The sequence below is a fragment of the Cyanistes caeruleus genome, chromosome Z (assembly GCF_971803275.1).
Source record: "Cyanistes caeruleus chromosome Z, bCyaCae1.hap1.1, whole genome shotgun sequence".
Classification (NCBI taxonomy): Eukaryota; Metazoa; Chordata; class Aves; order Passeriformes; family Paridae; genus Cyanistes; species Cyanistes caeruleus.
The window spans coordinates 28,487,713-28,501,835 of NC_141732.1; the positions used below are offsets into that span (position 1 = coordinate 28,487,713).

Here is a 14,123-nt window from a genome sequence, read left to right on the forward strand (position 1 = left end):
CTGCCATCCCATTAACACCCATGCCAACAGCAGAACAAAAATGATGGGCCAAAGCAAAAGTATCTCAGATCCCACAAGAACCGAGACTTCTGCAGAGAAACATTGGCTGTGAAATAGGGTGTACAAGCTGCCAAACAGGAGTGAAAGGAATCACCATCCCCCTGTTAGGGAACACTTGACTTCTGCTTGAAGAGAGGCACAGAGGTCCTGGAAAGTGACAGCAACATCAGACCAGAGATGATACCACCTCACAGAAAATATGCACACACCAATGACCCCACGGCTTTGCCATGAACTGCTCAGCTTCCCCAGCATCCCTCTAGCACTGCATCAGTCAAGCAGGAACAGAGCAAAGCTTGGGTTTTCCCAGGGGTTTTCCTCCGTGAGGTAAGATGTGCACCTCAGTCTGAGCTGGATCCCCTTTTGTTCCAGACTGGCAGGTGAACTGGATTCTGCTGAGTGGTTTGTTTCTGCTGCCAGCTCTGCCCTTGGTTTGACCCAGGCAGCAAGGAAGCTGAGTCACACCCCTACAGTCTGTGCCCTGGCCATGCTTGCTCTCTCCTGCCCAGATGAGCAGGGTGTGCCAGCACCCAGACAGACTCTCTCTCAGCCCCCACCACCAGTCATCAGCCTGACCTGGTGCCAGAAACTTTGGCAGCTGAAATGCAAAGGTGAAGCACCACCCCATGTGATATCCTCAGCTCTCACAGCAGGAGGAAAGCTGGCTTGGGAGGTGATGAACAGGCTGGGAGGAAGACAGATGCAATCAGAAAGTACTTCAGTACTTAGCAGAAAGCTGGCCATGAACTTAGGACCTACCACTAGAGTAGCTGGGATGAGAATGAAAAATGAGAAAGGCCAATAATGGTTGGTTTGACCCAGTGTAGGTTTGAAATCAGAACTGATTTTTTCACAGGAAGAAGGGTAAGTTCAGGCCACTGCCACAACAGATTTTTCTTTCACAGCAGTTCCCCACAGACTGCCATTAGCATGTCTGCTCCAAGGGCTGCTCATCATGACTGGAACTAGCAGATCATGAACTAGTTTTTAAGGGTATGTGTCTCAGAGGATCATGTGCCCAACCAAACTAGCTCCTGCTGTGCAAAAAGTTAAGCTGGAGCAACTTTTGAGTCAGAAAAAATTCCTGGCCTCACCAATATCTTGAAAAAGGCAGGCCCTTGAAAAAACAGCATGAGTTAAGAGATTCATCTTCCTTTTTGGACTTCATTTGTCATGACCCAAGCAAGATTTCACCCATCAGTTAGCTGGAACGTGCAGAGATTAGTATCTGGAAGGTCCCAGAAAGTCCTAGAGGAGCTCAGTGCCTGGCCAAACCTTATGGTGTCCCACACTGCCTCTTCCTCCTCTGTAACGCTGTGAGGGAAGCCTGTTTCGGGCAGCCTTCCAGCATACAGACAGCTGGTTCTTCACTGAGGCTTTCTCCACCTCAACAACTGTTGCAAAGGAATGAGCACCAAAAATCTAAGGAGCCAGCTTCCCAGCCCAAAAACCTGTGTGTCAGTCTGAAATACTGTAGTCCCCTCTCAGAGAATTAAGCATGAGCTGGACCCACCTGACTGACACACTTCTCTGGGTGAAAGGGCTTGGTGAGAAACAGGTGCCTGCAAGTTACTACTAATGGGCTGGTTCCCTCATGGGACATCAATACTCCAGAAGGGCAGAGCAACAGGTGGGTCTGTGGGGCAGCACAGCTTACAGAGACCCAGCTATGGGGACTCAAAGTCAATAAAAGAAGGTGGGCGGCAGTTTCATCCATGACTGCAGGAAGACAAGTGGTCTGACTCGCAGAGAACTGGTGTGACGAGTGTAGCTGGGGTATTACAGCACACACCTGGTATACTGAGGCTAGTAAATAAGGAGTCCTTCTCTCATGACCCTGCAGAGGGTTTTGTATCCCTGTGTTTTCAGTAGCAATGTAGAAGAGCTGCACTGGTGTGGGCAGGGTCAGAATGAAAGCCATTAAGCACCTCTTTGGACACCAGCTTTCCGGCACTAAGCTGGTATGCTGCTATTGGAAAGTTCCTTGGAAAATTGTAAATAAATATGGAAGTGAATAATTCTTTTGTCTGTTGGATTGTCTTTTGGTTTGTGGTTTTTTTTTTTTTAGGTTTTGTGTACAAAACACTGAAACTGTAATGCTTGAAAGGAAATTAATTTACTAAGGCAAGGCAAAGCGGTATCAGATCATGATCCATTTGTTTAAGAGTGGTCCTTAAAGAGGAAGATCAAGCAGGCAACTTCTCCCTCACACCCCACAGCTTCTCATTATGTAAGGAAAAGTTTTTAAAGCAGAATCTGTGAAGCATCATATCTGCATTCCTGGAACATCTGTGATTAAATACATCCATTATTTCAAAGCAAAGCACTGCTGGTTAATTTGCCCTTCACTTACCTGCAAGCCCAAAAATAACTTGTGGGGGGCACTACATGATGCCATAAGATTTCATCACTCTTGGAGAAGATTTCAGAACAAACACACTTTTTAGTAGACCATGGTCCTTCAGCTCTGTTGGTCATTCACCACAGCATCTAGTGGCACCCTGCTCAGTAGTATTTCAACACTTGTAATCCTGCTTTTAACACTGACCCAACATCCCTGCTCCACAGAAGCAAGGGCTCTACAAGGATCCACAAGAGAGGAAGGCATTCTTCATTCTGGGACAGAAACAGGACACAAGCCCACAAGGAGCCTGATTCAAACAGGAAAGCTTGAGGAGAGTGATCTTCTGCTCCATCCACCTGGACTGCTGGCAATCCCTCTACTGGATTGCTAGGATAGGTGCTGCAAATACTGCTCTGCTTGACCAGGCCAGGGCAGACTTATACAAGTGCATGAGCAAGCATTTTTCTGGTCAAGTAGGTGACATCAGGCAGAATTAAAAGGGGTGATTAGGCAAGGTGCTGTATCTGAAGCAGGAGATTGTGTGGGACAACATGAGGAGCAGGAATTCAGCCATCAGAGTGCACTGTAAAGGTTTTGTCTATTTCCGGTAATCACTGATTACCAGAAAACTCCTACCCTTCTCAAACTCCCTTTGGAGGTTCAACACCCAGCCTATAGCAAATATGAGGGCATGCTTATTTTCCTTTGGACATCCTGAAGGAACGTGGGGGAGTAAGTACCAGTACTAAAGACCACCCAACTCACAGTCACTGGATTTGTTATGACTGCAGTTATTCATCAACTGGAAAAAAAAAAAAAAAAAAAGAAAACCAGCACAACAAAATACGTTAACTTCATGTCAGAGCTAGGATCAAAGTGTGTTAGAGTGTGATTGATGAAATGCAAAGCAGATAACAGCTTATGAAATCTTAGAGACATGGCAATGCCCAGGAAAAACATCCAGCTTTTAGGTCACTCCTAAATTTTTCATTCCCTGTCTGGGGCAGCTTACAGCCTGACAGAAGAAAACCTGTTCATTTTCTCCACTGAGAACTGTAGATGGTCATGTTAGACATCCACCTTTCCTTCACTTGTGCATGATGCTGAAGAAAGCAGTGCAGACATCACAAGGATACTTCATATTTACACCCAAGCATAAGCAGAACTAACTTTCTGCTGGTCCTTCCTTTGTTAGTTTTGGTACTAGGCTGCAACTAACAATTAGTGTTAACACAGAAAAAGTATATGAAGATCAGTCCACAAGATGCCTTTGGAAATTCTATACTGCTTCACAAGAGGCTTGAAAAACCCTTAAGAATCCAGTCTGTGTGTTTTCAGAGTTGTGACCACACAACTCTGTTTTGTATTAAATTTCTGTGTGTTTTGGTAGAACAGGATATATCTGTGGCAACAGCAGGTGAGTGTCAGCTCTTGCATGAAATATACAGGTAAAGAAGTGCAATTTAAACAAAAGCCTGAATAATGAGTATGGAAAAAGTGTGTAATAACAGCTCAACTAGAAACCCACTTGAAAGCAAGCAGGAGAATTGGCACTACAAGTGTGTGCTAATTATATGGGGGAGATTTGTCTGAACGAAGAGTGTGTAATGTCTCTATATAGGTTAAGGACACTGGGCTGTTTCTGTCTAAGAAATCATGATGCTTTGGTCTCCAGCCTGTAGCCTCAAGTTATTCCCTTATGTCCTTTAAAACACAGAGAGTGGCTTTGAAACATAACTGGATCATGCTCTTCACCCACTCACACTGCCAGCTGTGAATTCCTGGGCTCACAAAAGGGGGTGGCCCTTGCAAATGGCATTTAAGGCTGTAGCAGACCTGCAGTGCATCTATTTCTGCTCCCTTCAATGCTGGCCTGTGAGGGTAGAATGCCTATTTTACAGGGTGCCTTAAAGTGCTCACAGTGCAAACACAAAAAGATGGAGGGTGAGGAAGATCTTTGCAATGATGGGGCTGGAATCATGAGGGAATTGAGTCGTGGTTCTGCCAAAGAAATCCTGGGGTTATTTCCAGCCTTTCATGCAGTTGCTCATCTGTAAAAGGCTGACAACAGAGTCTCGTTGTATCCTTGGGGGTGATCTTCCTTTCTTCAAAGAGAAGAAAGTAACAACAGAGAAGGTTGTAAATATGAAGATGGGACATTATTTACTCAAGATATCTGACTGTCACTGTCACAGTAGCATTTATTCCCCTGGAAAATAAAACAGCCAACTGAGCAACAGAAACAGTGTTTCCTCCCAACTTGGGTTAAGGCAACCATAGTATTATTTTCTCCCCTCCCTGTTTTGCCTGGTAAATTTCAAAGTTTGAGAGACCTGTTTCAGTGAATAGATGTGACCTAGACACTGCTTTTACAGTAAGGTCTGGATCTCAAAATTTCCCTCTGTCTTATTAAGTTGTTTAATAGAAATAGTAAGCTACATATAAATAAGTAGCTGACAACATCCTTCTGGAGAAAATATTATGAATAGTATGAAATATGCTTCTTGGTGAAAAAAAGTCCATCATACTTATTTTGTGTTATTTGTTCACCCATCTCACTACATCTTACACAATCAAAGTTGTGACAAAGATCATAATTGAAGAGAATGGTACTGTACTTATCCCCTACCCTGCTAAAGCTTTAACCATTGATGAAAATGTCTGCTTTCAGAGCTGTTGCTTATGCCATGTGGCTTCTATCAGTGGGAGAAAGTGACAACAGGGAAACAAGCTCAAAATTACTGCTCACAGTTAAGAAATCTGATAGAATCCACTTTTCCTCCCTTGCTTCCCTTTCTAGTGAGGTAATCATAAAGATTGAGCTCAACCATGCAATGCCAAAAGAACGTGCACACTTTTCTGCCTCCTTGGTTGTTAGATTCTTATGTGTAGGCTTCTCAGTCCAACCTTGTGACCACAATTTTACTGCATAAACCCTGTTTTAGCACTGAGCAGCAAATGGCAGACAGCTGCACACAGACAGGCACACATGACTTCACCTTTGCAATGCCAAGTGCCTTCTGTGCACACTTTGGGGCTCAGCCATCACTTGCAGTCCTGCAGCCTTCCACCTGAGCTGCTATGTCAGTCTTTCTCCCTTCTCTTTCCTATGCTATTGCTTTGGCCTTCCACTTGCAATTTGCATAGAAATTGATTCCTCATAGTCCAAGAATCTCATCTTTCTTCTGCTTGTGTTTTCTGTTTCATAACTTTAGTTTGTATTAAGGGGAAAAGCAAGAGTTAGCAAATAGAAAAGTAGATAACAATCATTTAAATAATCCGTAAGCATTACCAGCCATAAACATGCACCAAGTGGAGTGACTGACACACACCACCTGTGACTGCTTAAATGTGATCCTGTCAGCACTGACGGCATCATATACAGGAACAACCAAATACTAGCTTGGCTGGGTCCTAATGCCAAGGGCAGAGTGACAACAGTAATTATAGTCACTTTCCTCATCTTCACTGCTTGCTGGCTCTGGAGAGGACACTCTTCCTGGAGCCGCATTGTTTCACTTCTTGTCAGGCACTTCCTTCTCTTTCTATTCTTTTTCACCTACGGTAACTTCAAGTTGATGTGTGGACCCCACTGATAAAATTTTGTGCAGGCAAACCTGTCTCAAGAGGTGTGATGATACTATCCCCAGACATTTGGCAGTCTTATTCTCAGACCCTGCTAGAAATGTGGGAAACAGAGGTAGAGCCCGCCCCATAAAAGGCTCTGACTCTATGTATTATTGCTTGAGCTAGTTATATTTAGTTAATAAGAGCTTAACTTTGTTATACAAAACACCATCTTATTCTAGGACAGAATGCTGCATAGAGCAAAGATTAAGCAAGACTCCTTTATATAGACTATATGGGTTACATGGACGTTATACAGACATTACATGAAGATTTGCCGGGTTTGATTTTTGTCAAATTTTAAGCATTCAGGCTAATGCTCTTCCAAACCAAGTCTCTCACTAAAACATTACTCTTCAAATATTCAAATAAATATGACAAGTCCTGGTGCTCTGTCATCTAGAAGTGCACACACTCCCTCATTCCTGCTCTGGAGAAGGGATTTTACATCAAGAGTGAGGGGAGGTAAGAGACTGCAAGGCGCAGACACAGATCTTTAAGTTATCTCACCCTATCCCACATTTGGCCCGTGCTTTAGGCAGAAAAAGGTGCTGGTGCACTTTGGCGAGTCCATCCCCATAGCAGGGGGCAGCAGAGCCGGCCTGGTGGGGTGCACAAAGCAGCCCCGCTCCGGTGTGCTGCCTGCTCCCTCTGCTGGCACCGCCGGCTCCAAACGCCGCCGGAGAGCTGCGGAACAAGTGCAAGACGCCAAAACAGCCTTGAGAACACGAGGGTTGTATTTCCTTCGCAGTACGATGAGCCATCGGTCCTGCTCACTAGTGTCAGCAGCCTGCAGATTGTGCTCCTCTTGTGCACGTCTTGGAGCTGTTCTCTTCATTTATCATCCCCAAAAAACCCGTACCTTTCTCTCCAGTTACTCACAGTAGCAAAACAGTCACAGTTTTTTCAGTCACTTCATTTTTATGGGCCTCAAAACCTGTGAAGTGAGCAATAGAGAGAAAGAAATACTTTTGACCTTATGTAAAAATCCTCTGGAGAAGGTAAATTATCTGCAATAATTCCTCTACTACAGCATCCATTCTAGTTTTCTCCTAACAGTGCACAGTGGACTTTTCCAGCCTTTTGAAATAACATCTGATAGGGGTGGTCAATTCATACAAGCTTTGTGAAACCAGTACAGGACAGAAAAATATTGTTTGTCTCCCAGTCAGAGGAAAAGTTAGTGCTGACTTCAGCTCTTAAAGTACACTGGAAACATGCTGTGCATCCCCTAATCATGGGGTAAGAACTCATATCATCTTAGACATCAGGTAATTCAAAGATAAGAAAACATTATAAGAAATTAAGTTATATTAGGTCTACATCTCACAGTGACACAGGACAGTTTGCAGTCAGAAAAAAAAAAAAGTGAAAATTAAAAAGCTGTCCTTGAAACACCAGAATTTTGGGACAAAATTATTCTTTTAAGCCTTACAGCAAGTTATTTTTAAAAAACCATGTCTGCTGTGGGCTATAATAATTAATGTGAATTGTGACTTCTGTAGGAGTAACAAAATCTATTGATCTTATACTGCATCAGCAAAAAATGAGGACTGGTGTTTTAAAACAGCATTGTAGTTATGTAAGAAAGACCAATATTCTGCTAGTGTTCAAAATTTAACTATAGTAGCATCTTTTTCAGACCCAAAGTTAGCACGGTATCACCTCTAATACTAGAATTTCCTAGCATGAAAGCCATGAATGGCTTTAGCTTATCTAAAACAAAGAAACAAGAGTCATCAGAAAATTAAAAGGATCTGGATATAGGCCGTGCACAGGAAACAGTAATATCCCTAGAGTAAGACTTCTGACTGTTTAGAAATACTATTTTAAAATATACTTCATAGTTTTATCCATGTGGTGAAAACGCTAAATTAGAATCTGTGATTAGATCTCATACACTTTCAATATCTGAATATAACCAAGAATTTCTGTATATCTGCATCTGTCTATATTTCACAATATAGAAGCAGTTTTCTGTAAAGTAAGAGGCTGATTAATTTAAGTAGAATTTACTTTTGCAGTCCATCCGTAAAAACATTTCTGAGGACTTGATTTCAATTATTAACTTAACAGATAACTTCTTTTCTTCATTATTAATCTGTTCTCTTCTGATTCCATTTTAAAGTGTGTTAAAGAAGGTTTGGAAATGTTTTGAATAGTGATACTTGTGGAAATCACACTTACAGGGAAGTGTAGCAATTTAACATTATGAAAGTTCTGACATTGCCTCCTGTCCAACAGTACTTAACCAGTAAATACGTTTTCTGGAATGAGAAAACAATCTGTAGGATGAACAAATTACTTCAGGTGTTCTATCCTGTTACTTAATGAAATTATTAGATTATGACTGATTTAACTAAAAGAAAGACCATATGCTTCTGATCTCTCAGGGGAGATGAAACAAATCAGAGATCCTAGCAAGTAACTTGTTTTCCTACCAAGTCCTCCTGGTAAAAGCAGTGCACATTTAGGAAACACTGCTCAGACATGTGCAGAGCACAAAGTCAAACACATTGACTGGATTCTTCTTGAAGATACACTGGCTGCTGAAATGTCAGCACCTGGTTAATAAAAGCAGTGTAACCTTTTGCACTCTTCCTCTTCACAGGACATAGGAGTGCAGAAAAATCCAAGCAGTTCCCGCCTGCACTTTCCCTTGAGCCACAAAAAGCTGAGAGTTCCTCCAATCCCAGATCACAAAGCAAGAAGCTGCTCTACTCCCACATCAGCAGAAGCTTTTCTGGGCCCTGGGAGCTGTGTCCCTTGACAAAGGCCTTTGTCCCTCACCTGTGAACATTTTCACAAAGTCGACGCTCGACATGCTCATAACCACATCAGCTGTCACCGGAGGCTTTCCGAAGCCAGCGCTCCCACCCTTGGTCTTCAGGTCAATATACCAAGTGCCTCCACCGTCACCTGGACAGGGAGTGAAGGGAGGTGAGAAGGCAGCGCCCAGGTGAGAGCGCTGTGCCCTCCCTCTCTGCCAGAGAGGCCGCAGCCGAGTGCCTTTGCAGCGGTTCTGTGGTGGATGCTCAGCAAGGAGCCACCGCTTGTCCCCTGTGACGCCCCAGGCCCCACGAGCCGGGGCCATGGGCAGGACAGCCCAGAGGCTGCGCTTTGCTCACAGAGCTGGTGGCACTTCTCCCGTGGCCCCGAGAGCGCCCTGTCTGTTCCCACACCAGCCCTGTGCCAGCCGGGACAGAGGCTCCGCGTGCGGCACGAGGGCAGCGGCTCCCGACGCCCGCTCGGGTGGGCCTGGAGCGTCACACAGAAGAGAAGAGGAGCCGGTCTGCTTTGGGACAGCTTCCAAAGTGATTCTGTTTGAAAATGCCCAGTGCCTTTTGCTAGGTAAGGTTGCACAAGCGATGGTCTTACCAGACAGCTCAAACTGAAAGACACCCTGAGTACTTTTCACATGCTCTTCAGTCAGTGCCCCTTGAATAACTCGGAATGTCTCTGCAACGGGACCTGATGGCTTGGCTGCAGCAGATTCTGTCTTAACCTTCGCTCCATCTGCTCCTTCCTGCTGGGATCCACTTAATTTCTTCTCTTTGAATGCTTGGGAAACACCTCCCATAAATTAATTATTGTGCAAAGGCTTCTAAACTGCAAATCAGTAAATCAATTTACTGCTTTTGTTGCCAACATTCAGAAATCTCTAAACATGGGCAAATGGTTTAGAAAAGAGACATCTTGTACCCAAGATGCAAGGTGGATATTTTCCACAAATCAAGCTGACCAAGGATTAAAATGCGAGAGAATTCACATGTTATGTAAATTTGAAATCTACATAAACCTGCCAATAGTTGCCCTCTGCCTACTGCTAATTGCTTAGCTTGTGCAACCTTATGCAGTACGTGTCACTGCACCTGTGTAGGCCTCTTCAGGGGACTCTAGTGGTCCCTGGTGGTCGTTTGGGGAGGTGGCCCTTACTCAGTTTCAAGCCAAGTTCAGTTCAGGACATGCAGAGCCTCAGATTGAGCATCAAAGAAGATGTCATCTTCTCAGACAATTGCCAGACAAGTCATAAAATACAAAAGTTTTCCATAAACATTGAGCAACATCTGCTTAACCCACCTGATAGCATCTTTTTACATTTAAAAGCAGGGTTAAAGGGGAGCATGATACCATCAACTTCCATCTGGATCAGAGATCAAAGGAATGGACAGGGACAGCAGATTCTGCTTCAAGACTCAGAGTTTAAAGATGCAGAGAATTCTACTTAAAATACAATTAATTACAATTACAGAGAATTCTGTTTAAACACATCAATTTGATCAGCATTTTTCTTTACCACAGTGAATATGCACATTTAACAATAATGGAAATCTTTTGCAATTTACAAAGCAAATCAAGTTGAACAGCCCCTTAAAATCCTGTTTAAAGTCTCTTAGGTGTTTTCAGTCTCAAAAAATACTTAGGTCTATTGTGTGAGTCCCTACAAAATAACCTGCACTGGGAGCCCAAGGAACTAACACCACTTGCCCCTGGCAGAATGGTCCAAGTGTGACTGTCCAAGGAGTATTTCCAACAGAAAGGAACACTTGCAAGTTTGCCTCCTCTACTCTGGCCTTATCCCTACTTTGACACTCATATAAAGCCAGCTCAGCATTCTTAGTTGCCCTTCACCCTGACATACAACACTTTTGAAAAAGCAAAAGCAATGCTTTTCTAAAAAAATCCCCAAACATTTCTGCATTTCATCTGAGAGACTGTAAATCACGCAAATTTCATCTAGGATGCAAGACAAACTGGTTATGATATAATTTAGCAAGACTGGTCATATGACTTATCTGACAAATGTGCTATTTTCCATTTGATTTCTTTTTCCAGCAATACTCACCTGTGACCTTCACTATAAAAAAAGGATTCTTCAAAATAAGATACTGATTATAAACCAAGAATTTTTCAAAGTCCTGTGGTAGGTAACATTCTTTCACTAGTTTTAAGTACAGAGGCTCTGCAGCTACTTCCATAAATCTCACCCTCCAAATGAGAAAAAGGGTTTTTGCAAATAGCTTGAATTGAGTCCAAATTCTTGAGAGAAAAAACAAACCAATCCGTTTGAAATCCAGAGGGCATTTGCTACCACCAGAATTGATCAACTTGTATATACAGTGGTTTTCCTACTAGATCTTTCTATCTTTACTGATACCATCAAAACTGGAAACCTTTCAAAGTTGCAAAGAAAAAAAGTTTGAAGTTGAGAGGCAATGTCTTTTGCCGGTATGTAGTAAAAAAGAAATAGTTGTGCGTTGAGGAATTCCAACCAATTTAATTATTGTCATTTAATATAACTACAAAATTATTTTGTTACTAAGAAATTAAAACAAACACTTAGAAAAATTAACCTCAACTCTTCTGCACGCACCTTGTTTATTTCAAATAAATTGTAACATTTTTTGCCAAATCTGGGAATTGCTCTTAGTAATAATATAAGAATAATAATAATATGTTATACTAGAATGTATTATATAAATATAATATATATATTTATATATATATATATTTATATATATAAATATATATAGTATAAAGTATGATAATAGTATACCTGTGAGTGTCCTTAGATATCCAAGTCTTATTTAATATCCCAATCAAATAGTAGTGAGTTTAAAGTGAGTATTTCTTCTGCTAAAAAGTAATATGTTAAAATAACAGCAATATTCACTAGGGTGCACATTTGTTAATGAATGGGGGAAACAATCTTGCAGACCATAGAATGGGCATACCAGTGAACTATGCCCCATGCATGCCGCTCGCACAAGTGGTTTTCCTCCGTTTAACTCCCTCAATATTTTCCTTTTCCTACCTATTTCTATATTGATATGGAGACATATTCATTAAAAGAAGTGCTCTAAGACGACTGGTGCCGAAATTGAATTGTCACTCAAAAGCTCGGGAGGCTTGAGGAGGGGCAGCACGCGTGTCAGCCCCGGCTGCGGGCTGGCAGTGAGGTGCAGCTGGCAGAGGGAGGCACTGGCGGAGCGCCTGAGCCAGGGCCAGCGGGGGCAGCCGGGCAGGCGTCGCTGCAACGCGGCACGGCGCAGCGGCGCAAGAGGCTGATGGGGAAAACACTAAATTAAAGGAGTAGTTCCTGGAAGAGAAGGGCGCTCCACGTTCTCCTGCGAGTAGCTGCGGGGTCAGGAGCTAGCTCCAGGTGGATGCTGCTCCATCGGAGGGGAAAGCATTTGGGAGGGCAGAGGGGTGTCCTTCCCCGCTGCGCCCCAGGACCGTGGGGGTTTCTGCAGTGCAGAGAGCAGAGCACAGGACTGCAAGCACAGATGCAAGGGTGCTCAGCCCACGGTAAATCCGTGCTCTCCTGCTCAGCACTCGGAGTGGGGGGGGGCGAGCTGCGCGGCTGCCGAACACCGCTGAAACCCAGCGCTCCAACCTTGCGCCTTCTGTAGCGCCTGTTCAAACGCTTTCTGCCCCTCAGGCTAAAAAAAACTTCCAGGAGGTAAATTGACCCTCCTGATACAGGAAAAAAGCTCATCACCCCAGTTCCCCTATTACATACTGGAGAGAGAAAAAAACACAAAAAACCCAGAACAAGCACTCGCTGGCTGAACCATGATGCTCGGGGGCTTTTCCTGCACGTACTTGTGAACACAGCTGACAGCGGCAGCTCTCTACACTCAAACACGATGGCTTACTTCCATGGAGGATACCATGAAGGCTTATGGTCTGGGGCATGCAGCTATGGCTGTCAAGCTGTGCCTTGGTCATCTGGGCCGAGTGGCTGCAGGGAGAATGACAGAAGAGCACGCCTGAAGATCTTAGCTAAGCGCTGTCACTTCCATCGGTGGAGGATGTCAACCCTGGGAAAGCAGGTGGTATGGAAGACCTTACAGCTGCAAAGTGTTCAGACAGCCCTTGGCCCCTTTAGCCTGCTCATGCCTCAGTCACGCAGGAGTCTGCACCCCTGTGACACCGTGAACTGCAGTGAACCAACAACCACCATTATAATAATACACGGACTAATGCATCCACTCAGGGCTCACTTGGCTTTTTGTTGAAGTCAGTAAAACCATCTGTCTCAATTCCTCCAGCAGGTTCAGACCTACCAGATGATTTCCCCTTCTGCCATCAGCTCCCAGTGAAATTTGAAGCCCTGTCAGGGTGCTGCACAGAATCTCTGTGAGAGCTGAAGTGGGGAAAGGCAAGTCAAAGATGAAACCTGGTGGAAGATTTGGTAACCACAGTTAACAGCTGGTCAGCTTGGCAAGGATGGGAGGAGGTCAGGGTCTTTACAGGGCAGCAGAGGGAGGACGAGAAAAAGTTACATGTGCAGGGCATGAAGGTGAGGGCTGACCTCACAGTTATTGTGAAATAAGAGAGATACTAGGGGAGAGGATGAAGGAGAGAATAGGTGTGCCTGTGTGAGGAAAGACAGAGGATCCTACTGCAGGCTTTCTAATAAACAGGAAATCACAGACTCGTTAGAGTTGAAAGGGACCTTTAGAGTTTATCTACTCCAACCACCCTGTCAAGGCAAAATGACACAAGCCTCCCTGGGTAGACTAGTGCTCTGCCACCCTCAACATAAAGAAGTTCTTTGCCATGTTTCAGTGTAATTGTGGTTTAATTTATGGCCACTGATCCTTAGTTTGTCTCCTGGCATCACTGGAAAGAGTCTGGCACCACCGTCTTGGCATCCACTTTATTTATACGCATTACGGAGATTCTCTCCCAGTCATCTCAGGCCCAGCTCCTGCAGTCTGCCCTCAGAAGAGAAATGCTCCAGGCCCCAAATCATCTTTGTGCTCCTCCACTTGACTGACTCCAGTAGCTCCTTGTCTCTCTTCTCCTGAGGAGCCCTGAACTGGACACAGCGCTCCAGAAGATGAGGGAGAGGCAAAGCTCCAGTGATTTGAGAGCAATTGGCAGGAAACCAAAGCAAGATTTCACACACATGGCGGAAAATGAAAGGATGCGGAAAGCCTACCAGTTCCTTCATCCCGCGTATGCCTTTTTCCAGTCTCAGGTTAGCTCGCACCCCCGAGCTCACCACCCGCCCTGTGCCCACAGCCCCCGGGCAGAGCGGCGAGACCCGGCCGGGGAGCGCCCCGGCCCCGGCCCCGGCCCC

The 14,123-nt window shown here is 44.3% G+C and overlaps 1 long non-coding RNA gene across 1 annotated transcript; it reads right to left on the reverse strand.

Moving 5' to 3' along the window:
• Positions 1-13,600: 13,600 nt before the first annotated feature.
• Positions 13,601-14,079, reverse strand: LOC111941330 (uncharacterized). Its single transcript, XR_002869963.2, has 2 exons — positions 13,983-14,079; positions 13,601-13,871 (listed from the first exon to the last, which is right to left on the reverse strand). It is a non-coding gene; the product is annotated as an uncharacterized LOC111941330 (long non-coding RNA).
• Between the last annotated feature and the right edge of the window lie 44 nt (positions 14,080-14,123).